Source organism: Alligator sinensis, unplaced genomic scaffold (genome assembly GCF_000455745.1).
Source record: "Alligator sinensis unplaced genomic scaffold, ASM45574v1 scaffold702_1, whole genome shotgun sequence".
NCBI classification, from domain to species: domain Eukaryota; kingdom Metazoa; phylum Chordata; order Crocodylia; family Alligatoridae; genus Alligator; species Alligator sinensis.
Window position 1 is genome coordinate 859,305 of NW_005842567.1, and position 11,036 is coordinate 870,340.

At 46.9% G+C, this 11,036-nt stretch overlaps 1 protein-coding gene across 2 annotated transcripts in view; it reads left to right on the plus strand.

Annotated features, from left to right (window-relative positions):
* Positions 1-11,036, plus strand: part of EXPH5 (exophilin 5) — a 90,636-nt gene that overhangs the window by 33,255 nt on the left and 46,345 nt on the right. The gene's annotated exons all lie outside the window — the stretch shown is intronic.

An 11,036-nucleotide genomic window follows, 5' to 3' on the forward strand; every position in this document is an offset into this window, starting at 1 on the left:
CTCTGCCAGGAGCCCTGCAGCAGCTATGCTGGCATGGCAAAGCCCCCCCTAGACACACAGCAACAGTGGGGATGGTGGCAGCAGTGCAGAGTTGTGCCCCTTGCTGCTGCTGAGCAGGCAGGGGGAACCTCATCATGGCAGTACAGCCAACACAGGACTCCTGGGGGGGAGGGCAGCCGGGCAGGGAGCCCTGAGTAGGCAGCCTGCATCCTCTCCCATCCCCATGGACTCTGCTCAGCTCTGTTCTGGCCATGCCGCCGGAGGGGAGGGGCACAGGGGAGATAGGCATGTGTCCCACCTTTCCATTTTCAAAAGGTGGTCACCCTGGCTACACCCCCTCTCCCTGCACGACTGGTTCAGGGCCAGGCCATGCCCCCTCCCCCTCACCATCCATCCAGCCTCTGGGACAAAACAGCTGGGTAGCACTGCCATAAAGCAATGATTCCCAACAAGGTTGCTAGGCACCCTGGGGTGCCATGAGATCCTTGAAGCCTGCCGCAGGAAATGTGAAGCTATAGGTGACTTGTGGGGACATAAGCATATGAGAGCAGACTCATGCTCTTCCCTGCCCAGCTGCTCCCCCACCTCCACTTTCTGGCCCCTCTGCAAGGAGGTAAGTTCTGTAATAAATACATTCGTTTTTTAAATGGGGTGCTGCTCAATTCAGAAAAGTTTTGGAGGTGTGCCTGGAGTCTAATAAGGGATTCCTTGAGTCTAATGAGGATTGTACTGAGTCTAAAAAAGGTTGCGAACTACTGCAATAAAGTAATAACATATATTCGAAATGGGCTACAACTAGAATGTTCACCAGGCAGAGCAACTGTATTTGCAAAAATCCAGTGGAACAGAGAAAAACAGTGAAAACTAGATCCTGATACTATTATTCAATACTAAAAAGTACATCCTAGGAAAGTCAACAAGAACACTTTAAGATGCTACTTAAGATTATGGAATTTGGCCATGATGTATTAAACTCCAGTCAGTACTACTTATTTCTTTTTATAGCAGGGAGGTGAAAAATGTTCTGTCTTTATTATTTTAATTCAGCTCCTTGGGACCTTAGTACATTCTCAGGGTATCTCTGATTTTGTTACTATTACCAGTTCATAGAATCATAGAAAATGAGGGTTGGATGGGACCTCAGAAGGTCTAATTTAACCTCCTGCTCGGAGCAGGACCATCCCCATCTAAATCATCCCAGCCAAGGCTTTGTCTAGCTGGGACTTAAAAACCTCCAAAGATGGAGAGTCCATAACCTCTCTGGGTAACTTGTTTCAGTGTTTTACTACTCTCCTAGTGAGAAAAATCTTCCTAATATCTAACCTAAACTTTCCTTGCTGCAACTTGAGACCACTGCTCCTTGTTCTGTCATCTGCCACCACTGACAACCGTCCAGCTCCATCCTCTTTAAAACCCCCTTTCAGGTAGCTGAAGGCTGCTATTAAATCCCCGCTCAGTCTTCTCTTCTCAAGACTAAATAAGCCAAGTTCTCTCAACTTCTCCTCACAAGTCATGTGCCCCAGCCGCCCCCCGCCCTCCACTCCACTCTCTCCAATTTGTCCACATCCTTTCTGTTGTGGGGGCCCAAAACCTGAACACAGAACTCCAGACATGGCCTCGCCAGTGTCAAACAGAGGGGAAAAATCACTTTTCTTGATCTGCTGGCAACGCTTACACTAATACAGCCCAATATACCATTAGCCTTCTTCACAACAAGGCCACACTGCTGTCTCATATTCATCTTTTTGTCCACTGTAACCCTCAGGTCCTTTTCTGCAGGGCTGCTGCCCAGCCAGTCATCCCCCAGCCCGTACTGATGCATGGGACTCTTCCGCCCTAAGTGCAGGACTTTGCAGGTGTTCTTAGAGTTGTACCTAATAAGTTGGTTCAATTACTTTTTTATAACTTTCAAATTTGTTAGACAAGTCTTTCAGAATCTTATCCCTGAACGCAAATAGAATTTTTTCTCCATGTAGTAGTAATAATCAGGGTGTCCTCTGAGTTTTGACAAATGTGATGTGCATTTTTAATACAACCAGTTTAACCAAACACATCATTAAGTTTTTCTAGCATGCTGTTTTCTCTGGATCATGAAACTTCATTATGTCTGATCCATCTAAATTTCCAGAATATTTATGATCCTTTTAAAAAACTGCTGAGTACCCTAGGTCCTATGGAAACTAATGAAAGGCGTGAACAGTCAGCACCTGTCAGAACAATGCTATTGGTCGCTCAGAGAGAACAAGTATCCCACTATATCTCACTTTGGTCACATTTTTTAAATCTTAGTAGGGCTTAAGCATTGCATGGAACTTGTGCTGACCCCTTGGCAAAAGGAGAAATTCCAACCAGTACATATATTTTACAATAAGTACCCCCACCTATCCAGCTGTATCACATTCAGGAAGTAAACATGCTGAGTTCTTCTTTTTCATGGAACATTTCTCTCTCACAGATGGTAACAGATGGTTATCACCCACTGGAAGTTCAGTGTCAATCAGAGTTTGGCCCAGTGGTGCATGAAATCACAGATAGGGAAACTGCAGAGATCCTGAGATCCTTGTGCCCCTACACAGAGGCTTCCTTTAGTCATGGGGACCTGGTGACCATCTATAAACTGACTAGGGGGGACCAGAAGGGTTTGGGGGAGACCTTGTTTCCCCTAGTGCCCCCCGGGATAACAAGGAATAACGGCCACAAGTTGTTGGAGCGTAGGTTTAGATTAGACATCCGTAAGAACTACTTCACTGTCAGGGCGGCTAGGATCTGGAACCAACTTCCAAGGGAAGTGGTGCTGGCTCCTACCCTGGGGGTCTTTAAGAAGAGGCTTGATGGCTACCTGGCTGGGGTCATTTGAGCCCAGTTTTCCTCCTGCCCAGGCAGGGGGTCATATTTGAAGATCTACAAGGTCCCTTCCGGCCCTACTTCTATGATTCTATGTTAGGTGGAAACACAGTCCGTGTTCAGTGCCTGAAAGAGGCAGAAAGCAAGCTCATGGCTCCACCTGAGCTCTGCACAAGAGGACAAGGTTGGTGGACAAGATTTGTATTAATTAGTGATGTCTATTATAATGTTGTATATATGTGACTGAATCTGCATCTCCTCACCCTTCCTACCTCACTTTCTTCTTAGACTCTAAACTCATAATCCCCTAGCACTTGTTTGCAAAGCACCTAACACTGTGGGGCATCTGGTTGCTACTATGACATGAGCAATGAGGGAATATTGATGTTTATTGCTTTTCAAAAGAAATCTGAGGCAATTTGTGTTATGGAAGGATAAGCGATTTTAGGAGGGGTATTTCTCGCAGTTTCTCTCCCGATTGTAAGTAATTTTATGTATGAAAACTCATAAGGACCCCTCATTTTCTAAAGAAATGTTCTTAAACATCTTTCTTCTTTTTTTGGACCTGAGGATGATATGACAGGACACTTATATTGGAAACTTGGTCTTGAAATTCACCCCTTTTGGGAGGAGTTGCCGAAGAGAAAGGGTAACCGCATGAAAAAGCAATAGACACCAACGCAGACAGGTTTTCATTAAAGAGGAAAGACTCCCAGCCTTTCCTTCCAAACAATAAAGACCTGATTAGACAGTCAAGATGCCCAGGCACCACATTGGGCAGGATCAGCAGGCCTTCAGGTAGAGAAACAGAAGTACTTCTGTCATGTTTAAACTATTTTCCATGCAACAAACCAGAACAGGCAATCTGTGTTCTGGCTTCTGCCCCTCTTTCCATGGACTGGGTCTCACTCATGTTTTCAACTTAGTACTACTGAGTCAACTTTTCACTATTGGTAGCTTACTAGTTTAGCTAGGGAATAATGTAATTGCCATAGCTTTTTTTATTTACTAAGGCAGAGAGTTTCAAAGGCACAAAGCAGATGTGTGACCAATTTCCATTCAAATTAATGGCCCTCACCCATGCAGGCCTCCTACGCGTATATGGAAATCCCACACCAAGTGTCTGCTCTTCAGTTTGTAGTAGTCCTCTATTGCTGCTGTTTCCCTCCATAATTAAATGCTGTCATCACATGCTGTGCTATTGCCATTAGTTCCTTCTTCCACAAAATTGCTGCTAATGTCTAGCTTTGCAGGCCTAATGAATCTGCTTGGTGGTCTGGGGCAGGGCACTTGATGTGCCTGCCACTGGCAGGTGGGGGCCAGGGCTAATTGCTGAAGCAGCTGACCCAGGGGGCCCACAAGTGAGACTAGGCCTGATCAAGGGATTTACCTGATTGGAAGAGGGCTGGGGTTAGACAGAGAATAAGCCCAGACCCTGAGAGTAGGGCTGGTTGTAATCTCTTGGGAGCTGGTATAGGAACATCACCCAGCAGGAAGGCTGCTGCTCCTGAATGCCAGTGGAAGAATAACATTTGGAGGTTTGGGTAGAAACTAAGGGGATGGAGGAGGTTCCTGGAAGACTCAGTGCAGGGGCCCAGAGCCCTGAGAAGGGGGCTGAGTGCCTATGGCCTATTGAGAGGCTGGATGAGCCCAGAGAGATAGAGAGGCTGAGTGCACAGGGACCTATTGAGGGGCCAGATGAGCCCTGAAAGGGCTTAAGTGTTTGGGGAGACCTACTGAAGGGCCTGGATGAGCCCAGAGAAGGAAGGGGCTGCATTAAGGAAAGCCTATGGAGAGCTCCAGGTGAGCCCAGAGAGAAGGAGTGATCTATGGAGGGGGCCCAAGAGGGTGAACCCACAAAGATGAGAGGGCTGACAGCTGAAGGACTTACTCTGGAGATCTCGACTAGCCTGTGTGGGGGCAGGGCCCAGGAAGGGCCAAAGGGTGAAATAGACCATGGCAGAGACTGCAAGAGCTGGGAGAGCCTGGAGTTCTTGACTGACCCAAGGCAGGGCCAGGACCTAGGAGAGGCCAAAGGTCCTTGTGTGGCCACAGCCAAGAAGAAGTGGTCAAGAGTTGTGCAGCCTCAGATGACGATGGCTGGTGCTAGGCCATCTGAGGAGGAGGGGTCAAGGAAAGGGGTCTGAGAGTGAGCTGGGGGTCAGAGATGGAGGACTCAGATGGGAGATGGAGCCAGGGCCAGTGTGCCCAGTGGCTAGCAGCCCAGGAGGAACATGGGACAGCTAAGAGGAGCCCAGAGAGGGACAAGTAAGATCAGGAAGGCCTGAAGACTGGTCCTGGGTATGACTTGAACCTGCACTTTGCTGGGGCTGGTTAGTGTGGTGGGGCTACCTGTGGCAGGGTAACCTCCAGGAAATGCCAAGCATAGGTCACTCCAGAGAAAGGCAAGGATGGGGCACTGGAAAGCTTCAGCTCCCACTGCCTTGCGAGTTACCCCACAGAGGGGGAAGGCTAGGGGAGCACACCACAACAGAAAAGCACTTGCTCAGGGAAGACTGGGACTACGTGGGTCCAGAGGCTCGGAAAGGGGCCAGGGAAGACCAGCACTATGTGGGTGCAGAGGCCCAGAGAGGTGTCTGAGGAATAGAGTGTGGCCCAGCAAGTGTAGTGGGACCAGAGGGGTCCAGCAGCCCAGTGAGGGCAAGGAATGGAGCGCAGGACCAGACGGGTCCAAGGGCCTATAGAGCAGCTAGGAGAGTGAAGAACTAAAAGGGTCCAAAACAAGGGACCAAAAGGGGCTGGCAGCGTGGACAGGTGCTGGGAGGGAGACTGCAGGGGTTTGGGTTGTAGCTGTGTTGGTCTAAGGACATAGGCAGACAAGGTTCCTTGGGTGAATTTGATATCTTTTATTAGACCAACCCAAATGGTTGGAGAATAGTTATTAAGCAAGCTTTCGGGTTCAAAAACCCTTTGTCAGGCTAAGGAAGCTTCAGCAGTTGGTGTGTGCTCTTCCTGGATGGAATGAAATGGGAGGGAGACTGAGCAGCCTCATAGCCCAAGGAGTGGTTGTATGTGGCCAATGGGTCAGGGGACCCAGAGGAGAGACTGAGGGGTCTAGCAGAGCAGGAAGGGGCTGTACAGAGAGACCAAGTGGTCTGAGGGCCCAGAGTGGGGCTGAGGGAGGCCAAAGGGTCAGAATGCCTGAGAGGGCTGCATCAGCAATTGGTAGAACGTCTATAAGGATGCCATCTGCAAGGCCTGGGGCATGATGTAGGGAAGATATGGAGCTATGCAATTGGCCCTTAAGGCAAGGACCAAAATTTGGGTGGTCATTGTAATAAGATCAGGGCAGCCTCCCACACTCTGTATAGCAACTAACATCAAGGTGTGGTGGGCGAGAGCTGGGTAGGGCACCCTGCTCTATAGGCAGCCTATCTCAATTTTTTTTAGGTACCCTGTGACAGGGCCTAATCTGACCCACAGCATGCAGGTTGCTGACTCCTAATCTAGAGAGTACTGAACTGCCATTTGACCATAGGCAAGTCTCTTCGCCTCCCTTTTCACCTCCTTCCTATCTTGTCTAGGATGTATGGTCGCTGGGACGGTGAATGACTCTTACTATATGCACTTCCAGTGCCTCCTACAATGGGACCTCTAGGTATTAAAAATCAAGCTACTGATTTTTAACAGACTCTAGTTTCCTTAACCAAGAGCACACACAGGACTGATGTGGCTAACATTATATCTAGCCATCTTTGACTCCTTACCCAAATGACTGGGTACTCATTTACAGTTGGGTTATATGGAGGTAAACTTTGGCTTAAAACTGAAGCACGACTTGAACTTCTGCAGCCAAAACAAGACACCTTACCTGCTTTGCCACTGGACCTCCTGCTACACATACTTCAATGCAAATAAATAATAATAATAAGGTGAAACCCAACTGATGGACTTATTACAGAGTCTTGGTTTAGATTTTAAGGAGCAGGATGATCAAATTATTATTGATGTGGGTTAACACTAGAAGGATTTATTTTAAATAAAAAGGCAGTGCAAAAAATTCAAGACTAAATGGTGCTTCATGTTTAGACTTTACAATGTCATATCACTTTTTCAGTATGATTGAATGCATGGGTTAATTACACTAATCTTTATCTGCATGATAACTCACGCAGTAATTAGTTCAACAGGAACAGACAAGATCCTGCAATTCTTCAAAACCTCTGGGCCAGTCACTGCAAGATGCAAACAATTCTGCTGCACACTTTCCTACATTCTCTAGCAATATTTCAACATCTGGTAACAGTGCCTCTGGCTTTCTCCAGCTCCAAAACTTTGAAATCTTCCACTGACAGTGAGTGAGATGATTACCTTCCATAATCCAGTAGTGTTCATAAATGCAGCTATGTTTTCTGAATAGCTTGCCCTGTAATTTAAAAATATGTGTGTCATCATCTTGGTTGGTGACATCTGACATCAAATTGCCTGGTGTAATGCAGTCTATTACATGGTACTCTACCAGTCCTCTGGGTTGATGTTCTAAACATGAGATGCTAGTTTCAAGGAAACATTGCTACAACCATTATTACATAATCTGTAATAAGTGTTGGAGCATGTATCTTGCCTTGAGTCTGGACTATAGGCTTTAAACTGAGGTACCAGCCCCAGGCATCCACATAGAGTGGGCATAATAATGGTAGCTGCTGCTAATGCTGCAGCTGCCACCACCAGCTTCCACTCCTGCTGCCGCCACCACCTAGGGCACAGACCTTGCCAGTTATGCTTCTGATTTTATATACTAGACTGTGGTAACATGGTAAATTTACTGTACCTTATAGCAGCACTCTCAAACACATTGTGCTGCTGCGTGTGGGTTGTCTCATACCCTGGCAGCATGGCAGCAAGCTCAGCAGCCTTACCACTTAGCAGTGCTAATCACTTTAGCCTACCTGAAATGCCACATGGGCATCCAGTTTAGGAGACAGCCCATACAGAGCTTGTGGCTTCTGCCAGACATGATTATTTGCCATGCAGACATGGCCTTGGATTCTAAACATGACAAGCTTCTTCTGATACCCCTAGTACATTTGTGAGTGTACCTAATATTCCCATGTCATCACAGCCTGTATGTTAAAAATGTAGAGTTAACATAAGACAGACAGGGTCCTATCACTTAGCAAGAACAGCATGTTTTTGTTTTAGAGCAACCCTTAAAGTTTCTTTTTTAAATTAAAAATGCTGCTTTAAATAAAGTTTTTCATGGCTCAAGACCAATTGAGAGAGTACCTCAAGGCTCAAGAGGTAGAAAGCATTTTCTTAAATAAAAATGAAATCAGTGAAATAGGTCCCACTAAGTTTGATGGGCTTTAGAGCAGGTCCATGATGCATATATACTCTGTAACCCAGCCTCTCCCACACAGCTCCAATCTCTCTAATTTTAAGGGAACAGTGTCCAGCCTAGGCCAGGAGGTGTATGAGTCTTTACACTGCAGTCTTTTGGTGTCTGGGTTTAGAGCAAAGGGCCTGTTTACTTATGAATTGAATATTCATCCTCTGAGCTGGATGTGACAATATTTAACTGAAGTATTAAAATCAACTCCATGGCAAGGAGGAGAACAGCAGAGACTTCCTATGCTTGAAGAAGGGTGATTGTGCCTGAAAGCCTGCAAAGAACTTTTTTAGAAGATATCACATCTACTCAAAGAACCTTACCTGGCAAGAAGGAAGCACTACTGTCTTTTACCCCAGCTTTCTCTTCAACTATATGAGCAGATCTGACATGAGCCAAAAGTACTCTGAGCAGCTGCTCTCCCTACTCTGCTGCAGGTTTTAAGCAGTGCTCCTGCTCTGTCTAATGCATCCCAGGCTGGAAAGAATAATTCTGAGTGATCCACTGCCTGTTTACATGCCAGATTGTGAGAGCCCCAGTAAAACAAGATAGGACTTCTGTAGGCTCATGTTGAGCCTAGGGAAATATATAAAGTATGCAATGTGACTCATTGGCCTTTTGAAAGAACATGTTCAGCCTTCAGACTGAGAGCACTGGAAAGTGCTGCTTTAAGGAATAAGATGCTTTATGCCAGGAGACTAGAAGATTAAATCTTGCTCTTACCAGCAGCACAATAAAGGCAGGAGAGGGGAGCCCTGGCCACTAACTTGGGGTCATTCTAGCAACCCCTCTCTCTGCTCCCCATCCCCTCCCCCAAATCTTTGCCACTGCAGGCATAGCTCTATGCCACCTGATCCTAGAAGCCAAAAAAGACCAGCCTCATAGTGTTCAAGGGAAGGAGCCAGGGGCAGGGACAGCAACAGCACAGCAGTTGTCCCCAGGGCAGGTGAGACTGACTGTTCTCCTTTCCATTTACCCCTAGAGTCAATAGGCACAGGGGACTTTTGCTCCAAGCACCAAACTGACAGTTATTCTCAGAGGTGTTTTCCCAAGGAAAGGGTGCTTCTTTCTGAGCTCTTCCCTGAGTATTGTCGAGTTGACCTTTCATTACATTTTCACCAGTTGTAAACATAGATGTGGGCTTGGCATTTTCTGTCTTGCTACCAGGAAAAAGAGTTGCTACTTTAGGCCAGGCAAACAGCTCCATTTCAATATACTACGGTGGGTGATTGCAGACTAAGTGCGTCACTGCTCCCACTCCACTCACATGCTGCTCTCTCCCAGGCACCCACCTTCTTTGAGGTTTTAATGCATGCATCTTTCCTGATAAAAAGTGATGACAGAAAATATATCTACACTTCCTCTTCATGGTAGCTATGACCACACCTGTAATTTAGCCATGGTTAAATGCCTGGGTATTTTTTCCCTTTGACATATTGACTAACATATTGTTATCTTGACACATACAGTATCAGGTGTATTGTTTCCAATATTTCGATCTACATTAAGACTCATCACAAATAAGTACAGTGCAAAAATTACTCCTGGGTTGTTAATATTTAGCAATTAACAAGCTCTGTTCTCACTGCTTTCCTTGTGAAATGATTCATACCCATGCAAAGGGAGTGTAAAATGTCCTCTTAGTTTCCTGGTAAGTGGAAAAACCAGATTTAGGAGGATTTGATATGTACTTTGCACAGGTGCAGAGGATCATATTTTAATATGGTAGTGGGTGGCACCTGGGTCCATTGCACTGGGCACAGCACAAACACAGACCCTTCCGTGATGAGTTTTCAGTTTCAAACACCCAAAGTTGTTTGAAACTGTGTGCCTTTCAAGCACTTGTGTGCCTTTCAAGCACGGAGCAGTGCTTGAAAGGCACACAGCAGGTGACAGAATCAGGAATCAGAACCAGAATCATCTCCAGTCAGACAAGTCCAGTCAGACCAGGCTGTTGTTCCTAAACAGAAGACCACATGGGGTCCACCTCCCCAAAATCACACACAACCACGAATCAAACCTCCTGAGACTTGTGCATCTGCAGTCACAAAACGAATCTTGTAGGCAGTAAATTTAAAAGGAACAAAAGGAAGTTCTTTTTCACACAGCATCATTCAAATGTGGCATTTGTTGCCACCAGAGGCTGACTGTTTAGCCAGCTTCAAAAAGGGATTGGACACATTCTTGGAGGAAAGGGACGTCGTTGAATTATAGAAAGTGAAGGTAGGATGGGACCTCAGGTCAGAGCAGCACCATACTCAACTAGATCATCCCAGCCAAGGCTCTGTCTAGCCAAGTCTTGAAAATCTCCAGGGACAGAGCCCACAACCTCTGGGTAACCTGTTCCAGTGCTTTACTACCTTCCTAGTAACACAGGTTTTCCTAAGCTCTGACCTTGCTTCCCTTGCTGCAACTTGAGACCGTTGCTCCCCATTCTGTCATGTGCCACCACTGAGAGCAGTCCAGCTCCATCCCCTTTGGCACTGGCTCTCAACTTTTTTTGTACCAGGACCCGTTGGTAAACATTGGTGACCAGTCCCAACCCAGTGCCCCGCTGTCCCCCGCCCCGCAGAGCGTGGGACAGGGCCCCAAGCAGCCCCTTGAGGGCTTGAACAGCGCCAGCCTGCAAGGGGAAACCCACGGCTTCTCACGTTTTTCTCCTCGAAAGGAGAATCCCTTTTTTTCAAATGTGTTGACCCACTTTTAAAAGTTTTCTCGCAACCCTTTCCTACATTCTCGCGACCCACGGGTTGGGAAACGGACCCCCGTGGGGTTGCGGAGGACTGAGCGGGGCGGAGGACCCGGACGGGAGGGGAGGCGGGGGCCGAGCCCTGCGCCTGCC